The following is a 15,728-nucleotide window of genomic DNA, read 5'->3' as shown; positions in this document are numbered from 1 at the left end:
GTGTGTGTGCGTGCACATTTTACACACATACACCCTGCGTGCACAAACGAAAACCCTTATCTGTCCGGATTTATAAAAAAAAAAAATAAGGTAAAGTACAGGTTAATTTGTTTTATTTTTACTTTATATTTTGTGTTAATTATATTTATGTATTCATTTTTTTGGGCTGTAGAACGAATAATTTAGGTTTCCATTATTTCCTATGGGTAAATTAAATTTGGTTTACGAGTGTTTTGGAATACGAGCCTGCTTCCGGAACGAATTAAGCTCGTAATCCGAGGTTCCACTGTATTAAGAAAGACTGCATGGTTTTAATACTGCTGCTATGATACAGATCTGGCAACCCTGTTTATAGCAGTTAGATGGAGACGAATGTTCACTGACAAAATAAACATTATTTCAGCTTTAAGACCAATAAAATGTTTCTCATTTGCATTTCCCTGCTGCTTTTAAACCCTACAGCTCACACACAGTGCATTTAGTTTGTGTCCCAGGTGCAGTTTGTGTGATTAGTTACAGTGTTTTAGTAAATTTCACAGTCATTTCAGACACACTGCAGTCACATCAAGTCATGTTTTGCTCTGCAGCTTCTCACATACGTACATCTGACCCAAAGACTCTGTGACAAATCATCAGTGTGCAGTAAAAAGAAACAATCTTCTTCCTCAGGACATTGATGATCAACCTAAAACTTCTGCTTCAGTCTCACTATTAGAGAATGTGTCTTACTGAGGAGCAGGTCATGTGACTCTCAGAGAGATGATCTTACCTCAGTGTCTCCAGTTTACAGTCAGGATTCTCCAGTACAGCACAGAGACACTTCACTCCTGAGTCTCCTACATTATTCTCAGACAGATCCAGGTCTCTTATGTGTGAGGGGTTTGATCTCAGAGCTGAAGTCAGAGCAGCACAGCCTTCATCTGAGACACCACACTCACACAACCTGTAGAGAGACACAATGACAAACTCTTCATCACCAGATTTTTATTTTTATTTAAGACTTACATTAAAGCTGATGTGTTTGTAAAATTATATTATAATGTGTGTGATAATTTTATGTGTTAAAAATTATCATACGTACATACTTATATTTTGTTTCTTTCAGCAGATGTGTGTATATTTACAGTAAATTGCTGCACGATCGAAACAGTAAAAATCCAAGCATGGTAAAAAACAAAACTCTTGAACCAAAAGATATGACGTGAAATATAAATTCAATTCAATTCAATTTTATTTGTATAGCGCGTTTAACAATTGTCATTGTCCCAAAGCAGCTTTACACAATCAAAAAAAAATTATTTAAGTTTGTATGAAATTTAAATGTGTATGAATCAAAATGGTCAGTTTGTCCCTGGTGAGCAAGCCGAGGGCGACAGTGGCAAGGAAAAACTCCCTGAGATGGTAGTAGGAAGAAACCTTGAGAGGAACCGGACTTAACAGGGAACCTCATCTGGGTGAAACAGAGAGCAGGAATTGATCTGCATTCATACTGTGTGTTAGTTGGCAGTTCAGCATAACAGTTGATGTTAATTGATGTTAATATGGAGTCCAGGTAGTTATTGAAGACCCAGGTAGACTTGTAAGAAGTTCCAGTCATGAACTATCGAACTGTCAAGTCCCCAGAGAAACAGTTGCCAACACCAGTCAAGGCCAGAACCGTCTTCTAGGTAGAGAGAATCATTTCCAGACACCAGACGCATCCCAGAGAGACACACGGGGCATCCATGTGACGAGATCTTCAACCAGAAGCGGGGCACCAGGATGGGTCAGATAGGTCCGGAGGGCAGAGGGAGTCTGGATCACTGGCAGCTCAGGAACGACATGTGTAGCTCGACAGAGAGAAGGAAAGAGAGAGGGGGAGAGAGGGAAGAGAAAGAGCGGGAGAGAGAGGAGAAAAAGAGAGATAACAGTTAGGTCTGGTCACAGTCACACAATGTATAATGTGAATGTATATTAACTGTAGAGTGCAAGCAGAGACTCCGGCAGGACTAACTATGACAACATAACTAAAAGGGAGAGCCAGAAGGAAACACAAACATGAGGGCTTCCTGGGATGTAAAGCAAACAATCACCTCACCGTCAGCAAACCTGAGTGATCAATGAGAGTGAGGAAGACAACATCCAAACCAGTTTACCATAATACTCTACGTCCATGAGTCCCCCAGATCTGCTCCTTTACCTATGGCAAATCTATTTATAAAAATGCTTGATTAAATGTGTGTCTGAGTCTCGAACACTATTTGGAAGACTATTCCATAACTTTGGGAAATCAACATAAATAAATCTTAAATTTACAAAGAATTAATATTCGTGTTGGCCTGTGATGGATTGGCACCAGTCCATGTCCAGGTTGTACACTGCATTGTGCCCCAAGTCTCCTGGGATAGGCTCCAAGCCCCCCCGTGACCCTCTGCACAGGATAAGGAGTATAGAAGATAAAGGAATGAATAATATTCATATCTTGTATAAACCAGATTACTTGCTGATAATTTATTGTTAAATAAATATTCTTAAAATATAAATCTAATGGAGAGTAAAAAATGTCAACAAATTGGATCCATCAGGTTTTACAGGTTTATAAGTGAAATTCACAATAAATAAAAATTCTACAGAAAAACGGACATAAAGACAAAGAGATTCCAGCAAGAATCATCCAAAAAAGTGTGAAAGTGAATCTGATTAAATATTCTGTATGTAATATACTACACATTATTTTGTCCTCATTTCAGAAGCAGTTGTAAATTAACACAGTGTCTTTGGAGTGCTTGCCAGATCCCTGGTTTTAATGAGGAATTGCTCTCAATCATATTGTATATGTAAAGAGCTTGTGTACGTAATGTGTGAGGTTTCCTGATATGTCTCTCTTTATGACTTACCTGTTAATCACTATTATAAAAACACAGAGAAATTGTAAATGAATGATGGATTGTATTTAATTAAGCTTGGCACATTGACTAGCTATATCTGAAGCACAGGTAGATTAGTCAGACTTGAAGTCTTTTACTCTTTCCTAGTCAAGTGTGGAGAGAGATGTATGGCTTCGAGGTCTGGGAGACTGGTTTTGAATTGACTCTATTGATAAGAGACCATAAGGACTGGACATGGCCTGCTGAAGTCTTAAGGAGGTTTGGAGTTCAGGGCTCAGTCTATATAGATGAACAGTCTATTCACAGAGAGAGGAAGTTCATTATCACTTCAGATGAATATAAATCCAAACAGCTCTTGTCCGCTAGAACTCTTTTGTCTACATGGATAATTCAAATGCATTTCCTCTCGTCTGTCTGTCTCCGGGTCTCCCTATGACTGACACGTTAATGACCTGGACAAATAATTAAATGTTTAAATATTGCTATTGATCTCCTGGGGGTTCGAGCCCGGCTGTTAAGAGCATAAATGTGCAGCGGACACAACTAATAATAATGTTTCACTAAGCCGAAATGACAAAATTTCAGTAGATAGCCCTATACCAAGCCTTAAATAACTGATAATGAAACCTGAGACCCCCATTTCACTGAGCTGAATGTGTTCCTGAATTTCTTGTGACCACTGGAGAGCTTGGTACAGGACAGTAACTGCTGCTTACAGCCTTTTTTTGGCCTCTGTATAAACTCTGATCTGGTCGTCAGCATCGTTCCGGTCAGGAGGAAAATTTGTGCATGTTCAAAAATTTCGGCTTCCCCCTCCTGACATTAACACCTCGGTATCAACTCATAAGTGTCGTTATCGAGTCATAATTGATTTTATGCCCATTTATAGAGTCGTTATCTTTTTTTTAATCACCTCCTTACCTGTTCTGGCATTCAGTATCCTCGTATTAAATGGAGATGGAAGTATAGTGGAACCTTGGATTGCGGGTAATCCAGTTTGCAAGCATTCCACAAGATAAGCAAAAAATTTTAAGAAATTTGGACTTAATAAATGAGTGAGTCTTGATATAATAGTACCAAATATCATCAAGTATCATGTGGCTTCCTGTTTTGACGCTGAGTGTCACGTGATCACAACTAAGCCAATGGTTGTTTAGTCACTTGTTTAGTCAACATCTGTGCATGTGTGTACTATTTACTATAACACTGTGATCACATGTGTTTGTGTGTGTGTGTGTGTGTGTGTGTAAAGTAATCTTTATCTTGTGTGTGCACGCTTGTGTAAGTGAGAGTCTCTATTCGGTAAACTTGTGTGTGTGTGTGTGTGTGTGTGTGTGTGTGTGTGTGTGTGTGTGAGAAAGTCATCCTACACAGCAGCCCCTTCCTCCTCCTCCGCTCTCTCTGGTTCTGTTTGCAAGCTAGTGTGTACGTGTCTGTGTCTGCGTGTGTGTGTGTGCTTAGTAAGTGAGAGTCTATCGGTAAACTGGTGTGTGTGTGTAAGAGAGTGTGAAAGTCGTCTTACATATGCGTCCTACAGAAATAAATAAATTAAAAATATATACATGCATTTAACTGTGGTCAAACATAAAGCAATGTTAGGGATGAAAACTAATGAAGAAGGAAAACACAAAGCAAAGGTTATAATAATAATAATAATAATAATAATAATAATAATAATAATTGGAGAAAGCACAGTCAAAGGAGAATAATTTTTCATAAGAAGAAAATTAAAAGAAAAATAAAGATTTCGAATATAAAGTCGGATTGTGCTGCATGTATGATTGTAAATCTTTCTTTATCTTTCTATCTCTCTCTCTCTCTCTCTCTCTCTCTCTCTCACACACACACACACACACACACACAAGCGCGGGGGCCGTGCAATCTTCTCTTAATCATGTTCATTAGCTTTTGAGTGTTGTATAAAAATTAAAAGTGCCATATGATTAAACTCAATGCAAATATGTTAATGTCACTGTAAATACTGAGATGTATTTTCCTCTTTTGATTATACTATATCACTCCTCACACTGGTTTAAACAGGTGTATCTGTGTGCAGCTTCTGCATATGATTGATGTCTTCACACAGCTGTAAATCAGTGTTAATTACAACTGGATTACGTGAATATTATTATTTATTTTCACTTGGAGAAAACAAAGTAGAGCCAGCTTTGCCCATCCCTTTTTTCTCTTTACAAGTGTTTTTATAAATGAAATGATATTGTAGCAACACAGAAAACATAAGTACATACATGGGTGATTCTCATGAAATTATTAAGAATATAGACAACTGTTCTCTACCTTGCACAATGTGTCATTTCAACATGAGAATTAATAATTTTTCTACTTGAGTACATTTTCTGCTGAAATTCTCATTATCGCAATGCGTCCAGCTGTGTTTGAATGTGTGTTATGTTGTAATTTAAACAAATTAACATACAATTTTGAAAAATAGTTGATCTATCGTTCTATTCGATTATTTTAGATGATTTTTGATGACTGCCTGAGATCTTTATGAGTAGTATGCATGCACTTTGTCAGTCGAGCATCACGTGATCACAACTAAGCCAATGGTTCTTCTCTATGAAGGTAAAACAGTAGCAAAACCTGAGAGCTTGCAAATTCGAATGTGAGAACTTGTAAAATGAATATTTGTATTTGTAAGTTGAAATTTGTACTCACAGCTCCGATGTGAAAAGCTGCATCTATCGATTTGCACACCTGTGTTTTGAATTCGAAGTTGCAGATTAACAGGCACAATTGTGTACTACACATTTGTCTTTGCGCTTTACTTCAGTTTCGCTGTACAACCACAAGTCGGCGCTCACAACCTCTCAGATGTGGCAGTACAACCTCAAATCCCGGCGCTCTGACTTTTGCTACTCATTTTGCGATATTCCTGTAGCAAAACTCACTTGTGCACTTGTAAACGCGGGGGCGGGGCTGGGGTGGAAATGAAGTAATTTTATTGGTCAATGCCTCACCATTGAACATTTAATTGGTTGGAGCCAGCCAATGAAGTGGGACGTTTTGTGCGCGATGACGTCACAGACTACGCAGAGCAGCTCGCGCCGTTTCGGTGGTGGTGGTCGTCTAAGCCAACCAATTAAATGACATTGCTGCGCTTTTACTGGTATATAAAATCCAGTAAAACTAATGATAGTTAATAAAAAAAATATTCCAAGCGTTTAAAAACAAAATAGCTGATACAAATGCATACAAATGTTTGCATTGTGGCTGGCGTTGTTCATTAGTGAGGCATTGACCAATAAAATTACTTCATTTCCACCCCAGCCCCGCCCCCGCGTTTACAAGTGCACAAGTGAGTTTTGCTACAGGAATATCGCAAAATGAGTAGCAAAAGTCAGAGCGCCGGGATTTGAGGTTGTACTGCCACATCTGAGAGGTTGTGAGCGCCGACTTGTGGTTGTACAGCGAAACTTAAGTAAAGAGCAAACATAAATGTGTAGTACACAATTGTGCTTGTTAGTCTGCAACTTCGAATTCAAAACACAGGTGTGCAAATCGATAGATGCAGCTTTTCACATCAGAGCTGTGAGTACAAATTTCAACTTACAAATATAAATATTCATTTTACAAGTTCTCACATTCGAATTTGCAAGCTCTCAGGTTTTGCTACTGTTTTACCTTCATACTTCTCTCTCATGCATGTGTTTGTGTGTGCCCATGTGTGTGTTTTTGTGTGTATGTGAAAGCCATCCTACATCCCTCCTTCTCTCCTCTCTTGTCTTACTTCAGCTTCACACACATATACACACACACACACACACACACGCACACACACACACACAAACACACACACACACAAACACACACACACACACACACACACTAACGAAAGCACTGTTCTGTCAGGATTCTTTGCAAAGGTAAAGTGCAGGTTAACCTTCCTCTTATGTTAGCTTTCTGTTACTATCTCTTATGTTAACGGGTTGGTTTTGACCCGTGTCTTTAATTAGCCGTATTACCCTCAAAACAATTATTTATAATAAAAAAATTTTCCTTACCTCATGGTTACTTTGTTACGCTTCCTTGTCCATTAATAGAATGTTTTTAATATTTTTGCTGTGACCTCATGAGCTTTTACTTTAACAGCATACCTCTGGTTTTCAATTTTAAAAAATGATTAAATGAACCTTAAGAGAATTATTTAAATAAATAAAAGGTTATGTTACCTGACTATTGGGTATTAGAAAACATCTCTTAAAAAATTGTTATATATATTTTTTATTATAATATTAATTGCTATAGTAACATCTATGGTGTTACGGGTCAGATTTGACCCATATATATATATATATATATATATATATATATATATATATATATATATATATATAAGAAATGAAAATGTATAAAAGAAAATGGCAAAAAAGTGTTTTCAAAAATAACTTTAATATAAATGGAAAGTTAAACAAGTAAATCTCAAAATGTTGATTAGCAAGGTCAACCAAACAACGAACAATCAAGCAAATCAAACCAATAGAAACGAGGCACTAGTTTCAAAAAACATCTTTGTGTGCAAGAACATACATGTGCATTTAGATGCATGTGTGGCAAAAAGTGACACTTTTAGTGTGTTCTTTGCAAATATATTTTTTGCAGTAGAAGCAGAGTACGTTTGTCTTCCTGTTTTTATTGCTAGGGTAGACCTGACACCTCTTTCTTTTAAAATCAGGTGGCCTCAGTGGGGTTGTGGCTGTGGCTGTGTAGGTTAATGTTGAGGCAGTGCTGGTCGAAGAGGATGCTGGCACTGATGCTCTTTGTGTTGCTGATGGTGTGGAAGAAGTGCTACGTGAACTCTACAGCTGTCTGACCAAGCTTGCAGCGGCTGGGTCCCGGGACACCCGTTCCCTTCGCTCAATGTGTGCCTTGACAAGGGAACTTTCTAACTCCACAGGAAACATTCTCCGCTTGTTTTTCTGCCCTGTCCTTCACCTGCAAAATTTTGGCAGGCAGCTCAGGTTTATTTTATTTTTTTTTACTGTGCCCACCATGGTAAGTTTCCACCTGAGAAGTTCTTGTCCAAGGTCATAGCTGGTAAAGAAATTGTGACATGTGATATTGTGACCCCGCAGTCCAGTAGTCATATTGAGGACCATACGCTTTCCTTGATTTTTCTCAGGAATGCCACTTGCATGTTTGCCTGTGTAAATCTGCAGGTTCCATGAATAGCTGGTTTTTGCATCACAGGCTGCCCAATTTTTGTGCCGTATTTCCCTGAATTACTAGGCATGTACTGCCGGAAAGGGCATTTTCCACGGAAAGGAACAAAACGTTCATCTACTATTACCTCTGGCCCTGGATTGAACATGGAAGGAGCTGCACCCACCTTTCCCAGACATCCCTGATGGGAGCAAGCTTTTCAGATTTTTCTCTCTATTGTCAAATCTAAGGACTCTTTATCATTCAAAATGACTGAAGTGACATTGTTGCCTGGAAAATATTTCTGCCTGTCGACGTATTCCAGAGACTATCCGTGGCCTCATTGCTGGATTTGTAAACACCAGCAAGAAAAAGAACACCAATATAAGTATCCAGGTATCCCTCATCAATGTCATTCCACATGTCGCCATGAACCTTTTTTCCTTCATGGTTTGTCATAGAAATGATGACTTTCTTTAATGGCAATGGCATAAACAGATCAAAACATGTCTTGATGTCACTTACTCTCGTCACAGCAAACCTTGTTATTCCAGGGGTCATTTTAATGACATTTGCAGCAGCTGCCCTGCCATGTAAGTCAGGAGGTACTGAGTTCCAACAGAAGTTATTTGAACATTTTAGCAGGAATGAGTGCAGCTTCAGCATCGGTGACCTCCTCATCAGACTCATCAGATGTGTCTGTGCCTTCTGGTAGATACTCTACAATGTCTTCCTCCTCAGAAACCTGATCATCTGTATCACTACACTGTTCTGTGTCCTCTGCCTCATTTTCAGAAAAGATATGATCCAGAGCTTGGCTTACTGTAAATCTTCTTCTCACTTTTAACTGCTGCAAACAGAAGATGTGACTCTGCAAGTCACCAATGCTGAACTAAATTTGTCTTATACAAGCCTTAGATGTCTAAACATGTCTGTCTTTGTTTGTTTGTCTTGTTTGTTCAGGTAAGGAGACACACAGGCAAAGTGTATTTATGATTATTTCTTTTTTTTTACCCTAACTATTGTGTTATAACCTTAAATTATAACTGGGTCAAAACTGACCCTACCAACACAAAGGTGATAATTTTCACCAGAGCATTTTATGATTTAGTACAATTGTTTTTTTGTGTTTTATTTTAAATAAATATGGATTCCTGACAAAGTCAAAAAGCCTTGATGCAATAAACAAAATTAGGTAGTAGTTTTATGCATTATGCACATGGGTCGGTGCTGACCCTAACACAAGAGGAAGGTTAATTTGTTTTAATTTTACTTTACAATTTGTATTAATTATTTTTCCATAATTTTTTCCATTATTTCTTATTTTGCTTTAATATATGCATGTTTTGATATACAAGCATGCTTCCAGAACGCATTATCCTCGCAATTAAAGGTTTAACTGTACAGTGTATCATTGCAACTGTACAGTGTATCATGCAACAGATGTTCATTAGATGTTAATTTAATTAATAGAGAAATAGTACTTTGATTTAAATGCATCTGCCGAATCTACAAATTAAGTTCTTTCAGGTTTGTCCTGTCATTTTGAAAAAATTGCAGCTTTCATTGAAATACAAAAAAATGGTTATAAATTGGTAAATACTAATAGTTTGTAATAGTCAGTAGCATCATTTTAATTTCTCTTTATGGCGATAGTGTCATTACCGGTTTCATTATCATTTATTAAAGGCTCAGTAGAACATCGTTAAAATCGTTAAACGGCTGGTTATTGAAACATTATTCGATATGTCGATAACACGTTCTTATTGCTTGTGCTAAAATGCACAATTTTTATGTCCTTTCAAATTAGTTTATGTCATTAACGGCTCGATGAGGGGGCGCTACTCAATGAGGTTTTAACAATATAATAATGACCTCAAATTATCCTGTTAACAGATAAACACTGTCCTATAGATATAGATATATACACAGTATTAGAGCAGGGGTGGGCAATTATTTTTCCCCAGGCGCCAAATGAGATGCAGAAAATATTGTAGAGGGCCGGGCCAAAAGTTTGAAATCTACTCTGGTTATTAATTTTATTTCTATGTTGAAATAGTTAAATGGCATTGTTTACAGAATTGGGTATATATGAGTATAGATATTGAGAGAGTGAGGTTGTTTTACAAAAAAATTAATTCATTCAGTGAAATTATGCAAAACAATGGTAAGCATTTGTAACTCTTTTTCAGTCACATTACCACCAAAATTCTTTCTGTTTTTAACTTTCTTAACTTTCTATTAAGATACCACAATGTCTTTGTATGCCAATAATAATGTAACATAACTCACAACATTTTTGTCCAACTGCCAAACAGTGCAGATAAAAATCGAAGTAAACATGTTTCAGTGTTTTTTTCTTGTTCAGTGAGAGAAATATAGCTCCTGTTGAGCTTTAACAAGTGTATCAAAGTCAGGTTGAATGTTTTAGGTGGAGATGTGAAGCACATCTTTCATTTATGCAAAATTTTGAAAGTAGGTTTTATTTTCTTTAATTTCAAGCAACCTTAAAATGCCTTAAAATGTCCGGGTCTGTATTAGAGGAATAGGACATACTGTACAGTACAGTATGTCCCGCCTGCACTCTCTCACATACACAGGTATACTGTAGCCAGAGTGCACCGGCATGAGGCTCTACTTTGTTCTCTCCAAATGAAGAAAAATAATATTTGTGAAATCCGGTTACAATTAACACACATTTACAGCTAAGTGAAGGTATCAATCACACACAGAAGCTGCACACACATACACCTGCTTTAAAACAGTGTGTGCAGTGATACAGTTTTATCCAAAGAGGGAAATACATGTCAGTATTTACAAAGCAGCTTTACAGTATCAAAATTAAATTGTAGAAATGTATGAAATGTAAGGAAAAATTTGTTTCAGTCAAATGATCGGGTTGTAATAAAAATGATTAAGAGAAAATCGCATGCATGCTGGATGCTGGATCCTTATGTAACCAGATGGTAAATAAACATTTTTTTTTTCTCTACATGGGGAAATTTCCAAATTTATGGTTATTTGTTGTTTAAGATTTATGCCACGAAGAGAGACAGTGAATTCCCAAATTTTCCCCTTAAGGGGCCACAAGTTGGTGCTGTGTGTGTCAGGTGTAGCTAAAATGCGTATGCATTCTGGTCTTTAGACATTTTGTGTGACGTGCAGTGAGCAGAAGGAGCTGCATGCTCTCTGTAAAATCGCGTCATAGTTGATGCCATTCAGCGGTAAATGTATTATTTCTCATAAATATTCTTGTTGAATGTTATGTCTGGATGTATATGTTTTTTAGTTTTATGTCCAAGTGGGGTCATATTTGTAAAGTTGTACCATGTGCAATGATGTCCGATGGTATGATGCCACATGTGACATAGGCCTGTACAGATGTGAATCTTAAAAAGGGGGAATACATTTACTGTAAATTGCAAAGTAGAGGTTTAAGGACTACATCACCTGCCTGTGACAGTGACCGCTCCCTCCCAGATGCGCTGAACAACTTCTATGCTCGCTTTGACAGGCAGAACGACGTGGCGGCGAGAAAGACCACCCGTCCTCCGAACGACCAGGTGCTGTGTCTTACTACAGCTGAGGTGAGGAAAACTCTTCGCAGAGTCAACCCACGTAAAGCTGCTGGACCAGACAACATCCCAGGCAGAGTGCTCAGAGAATGTGCTGAACAGCTGGCAGATGTTCTCACCGACATCTTTAACATTTCTCTGAGCAGCGCCATCGTTCCCACGTGCTTCAAGGCCACCACCATCGTCCCCATGCCCAAGAAGTCTACTGTGTCCTGTCTCAATGACTACCGTCCCGTTGCACTTACACCCACCATCATGAAGTGCTTTGAGCGGCTCGTCGTGAGACACATCAAGACCCTGCTGCCCTCCTCACTGGACCCACTGCAATTTGCGTACCGTCCTAACCGCTCAACGGACGACGCCATCTCCACTACACTACATCTTGCCCTCACACACTTGGACAAGAAGGACACACATGTTCGAATGCTGTACATAGATTTCAGCTCAGCATTCAACACTATCACCCCCAACAACTGATTGGGAAGCTGAACCTGTTGGGCCTGAACACCTCCCTCTGCAACTGGATCCTGGACTTTCTGACCGGTAGGCCTCAGTCAGTACGGATCGGGAACTACACCTTCAGCACCACCACACTGAGCACGGGGGCCCCACAAGGCTGTGTGCTCAGTCCCCTGCTGTTCACACTGCTGACTCACGACTGTGTGGCAACACACAGTTCGAACCACATCATTAAGTTCGCTGATGACACGTCTGTGGTGGGTCTCATTAGCAAGAACGATGAGTCAGCGTACAGAGAGGAAGTGCAGAGGCTAACGGACTGGTGTAAAGACAACAACCTGTCTCTAAATGTTGACAAGACAAAGGAGATGGTTGTTGACTTTAGGAGGACACGAGGCGACCATTCTCCGCTGAGCATCAACGGCTCTTCGAAAGGAATCGTCGAAAGCACCAAATTCCTGGGTGTCCACCTAGAGAAGGACCTCAGCTGGTCTCTCAACACCAGCTCCTTACACAAGAAAGCCCAACAGCGTCTCTTCTTTCTGAGAAGACCGATCTGACCACCTTCTATAGAGGAACTATCGAGAGCATCCTGAGCGGCTGCATCACTGTCTGGTTTGGTAATTGTGCCATATCGGACCGCAAAACCCTACAGCGAATAGTGAGGACAGCGGAGAAGATCATCGGGGTCTCTCTCCCCTCTACTGAAGACATCTACACCACACGCTGCATCCGCAAAGCCACCAGCATTGTGGCTGATCGGGCACACCCCTCTCACACACACTTCACACTCCTGCCATCTGGAAAAAGGTACCGAAGCATTCGGGCACACACATCCAGACTGTGCAACAGTTTTTTCCACAAGCCATCCGTCTCCTCAACAAAAAGGGACTGGACTGATAAACACAAACACACACATTATTACACAGCTTAACTCAACTACCTCAAAATATTGGGACTGGATTGACTAATCAACACTAATGCAGACACACTGACCTACAGCACCAAATTATCGCACACACCAACCTGTAAATGCTTCACTGTTTATCTTTTGCACAACAATCCTTACTGGACTAATTTTTGCACAAATTTTTCAATTCTTGCTGCTGTTTTAAGGAATGTTTATGTTTACCCACTACTATACCTCAACATCATATTTTTATGTTCTGTCACTTTGTTGTTGCTCTGGTTTGCACATGTGCACGTGCACTTTGTTGTCTGTAAAAATGTTATACTTAGCTAGTTAGTTTTTGTTAATTTATGTTGTAATTTATGTTAGGTCTCTCTTTCCTGTCTCTGCTAGCCAGCTAACTAGGCCTCTTGGTTAGCTAGTACAGTGTCTATGTTAATTTATGTTGTAAGTTTATGTTGCATGTAGCACCTTGGTCCTGGAGGAACGTTGTTTCGTTTTACTGTGTACTAACTGTATATGGTTGTAATGACAATAAAGCCTACTTGTTCTTGAACTTGAATTTTGCCATTACTTCCATCTACATTTTATATGAGGATGTTTGGCTGCTGAATGTTGCTGAACAGGTAAGGAGGCGATAAAAATAATGAGTCCATAAATATTAATAATGACTTGATAACGGTGCTTAAGAATTAATACCAAGGTGTTTCTGAGGCGTTAATGTCAGGAAGGCCAGTCGGAATTTTTGAACATGCTCTTTTGAACTTTCCTCCCGATACTAAAAACTAATTTTCAAATAATAATAATAATAATAATAATGAGCAAATTTGGCTCAGTGGAATGGGGGTCTAAAACTTAACTCGGACACTTTTCTTTTAACAATGTGCTTCCCTTCGTCTATCTGTCTCCGGGTCTCCATTAATCATCTAATAATGACTTTTGTTCTTTCGAGGTGTGAGATGTAAGGCGCGACACAGGGCACCTGGACAAAAGCTGAAATATACAGTGGACTGACTGGATTTTGTGGTAGCCGGTTTCACGAATTTCTGGTAGCCGGTCCGAATTTTTTTTTGTGCAAGACTTGGAACTCAAATGGAAGTTGGAAATTCAGTGGAAATTAATAAGAAATAATTGGTAATGCTGTGTTCTGTGTTCTGCATTGCCTGAAACTTGTCATAGTTTTAATGATACTGTTTTGATAGGGCAAGAAAAAAAATCACAATCATAATTAAAGGTCACTCACTCACTCATCTTCTATATCGCTTTATCCTGTATTCAGGGTCGTGGAGGGTCTGCAGCCTATCCCAGGAGACTTAGGGCAGGGTACACCATGGACAGGGTGCCAATCCATCGCAGGGCACACACATACAGTCATGCACACACACACACACACACACACACACACACACACTCTACAGGCAATTTGGGAACGCCAATTATCCTAACCTACATGTGTTTGGACTGTGGGAGGAAACTGGAGTACCCGGAGGAAACCCACCAAGCATGGGGGGAACATGCAAACTCCATACACACCACCGTGCTGCCTAATTAAAGGTTAAGTAAGGTTTAATGTCTATGTATTTTGTATTTAATTAATAAATGTCTTTTCTCAATGTTTTGATTGTTTTCACATGTAAAAACTGATTAAAGTGTTGGAAATTTGAAATTTTTAGTAGCTGGAACAGACTAAATTTATATGGCGAGGGTACACTGTATGCACTTGTGTGTGTGCCTCTCTCCTGGTTCGGTGTCACCTGGTATTGTATCGAGGTGTAACAGACACACAAGCAATAAGTCTTCTTATTTTAACTTGTATTAAACTTAAGAATTTGGAGGCTTGTTTTAAACCTTACATAACATCACACCACACGTCATTTAAACATTTCACTGCATATCAGACTGTTTATTGTTGAGTATGTGACAAATTAGAATTGAATTTGATTAACGTGTCAGCGGCATGGTTGTTAAATGAGGCGTTAAAATTGTTCAGTAGCTTGATTTTGGTAAACAACGTCAGTATGATAGGTCGACACTGCTGCCTCAGTGCAAACTGCATATCTTGTGTAGGAGTCTTTCAAGGAAGACACCTGCACACTGAACGTGCTACATCTAAAAATGAATTAGCTACGGCACATCCCTAACCTCCTAATTCTGATTCTGTGAAGGTTTGGTCAAATACAGATTAATGCTAATGTCCCTTTTTTTTTCTCTCCTTTTTATCTCGAAAGTAAATAACAAGCCGCTCTCAACTCAGCATTAAAAACAAAGGTGGTGGCGCCTTCCCAAAAAGCAATGCAGTATAAAAACAGTGTGATGTAACTCCACATTCTCTATCAGCATCCTGTTATGTGTTATGTAATTTGACACTGTGCCCCTTCACACACACTCTCGCCTTTACACCCCCCCACCCCCTTCTCCTCTCGCCTTCACACACTCACACACACTCACACACATTTGAATCATGACATATTAAACTTTTTAATAATCGCCTGTAATCAGCCATTTATCAAGCATAATTATTACTAGTATAAAATAAAGGGATGACTCACATCGCATCCAATCAGCCAGCTCCGCTTGCCATAAGAAGTGCTGGAAAAGCACTTAAAGTTTAATCTCAGCCGTGATCACTTGACTGCTGCTTAATTAGAAGATCTAGTCGATCTGGTCCACGCTCTTTAACTTTTTTTCTTTCTTCATCCAATCGCCTTGCAAAGGGGTATTTTAGCAAAGAAATTACAGAATTTCCTCTCATAA

General features: G+C 39.0%; 2 protein-coding genes across 2 annotated transcripts in view; both read right to left on the bottom strand.

Moving 5' to 3' along the window:
- The window catches only part of LOC128533821 (NLR family CARD domain-containing protein 3-like), a gene marked incomplete at its 3' end in the record, with an annotated part of 51,183 nt that overhangs the window by 15,883 nt on the left and 19,572 nt on the right, over window positions 1–15,728 (bottom strand). The gene's annotated exons all lie outside the window — the stretch shown is intronic.
- LOC128533813 (NACHT, LRR and PYD domains-containing protein 12-like) overlaps window positions 1–15,728 on the bottom strand; it is a 470,287-nt gene that overhangs the window by 446,147 nt on the left and 8,412 nt on the right. The gene's annotated exons all lie outside the window — the stretch shown is intronic.

This window comes from Clarias gariepinus, chromosome 12 (assembly GCF_024256425.1).
Source record: "Clarias gariepinus isolate MV-2021 ecotype Netherlands chromosome 12, CGAR_prim_01v2, whole genome shotgun sequence".
Classification (NCBI taxonomy): Eukaryota; Metazoa; Chordata; class Actinopteri; order Siluriformes; family Clariidae; genus Clarias; species Clarias gariepinus.
This window is presented reverse-complemented; position numbering and strand designations above follow the sequence as displayed.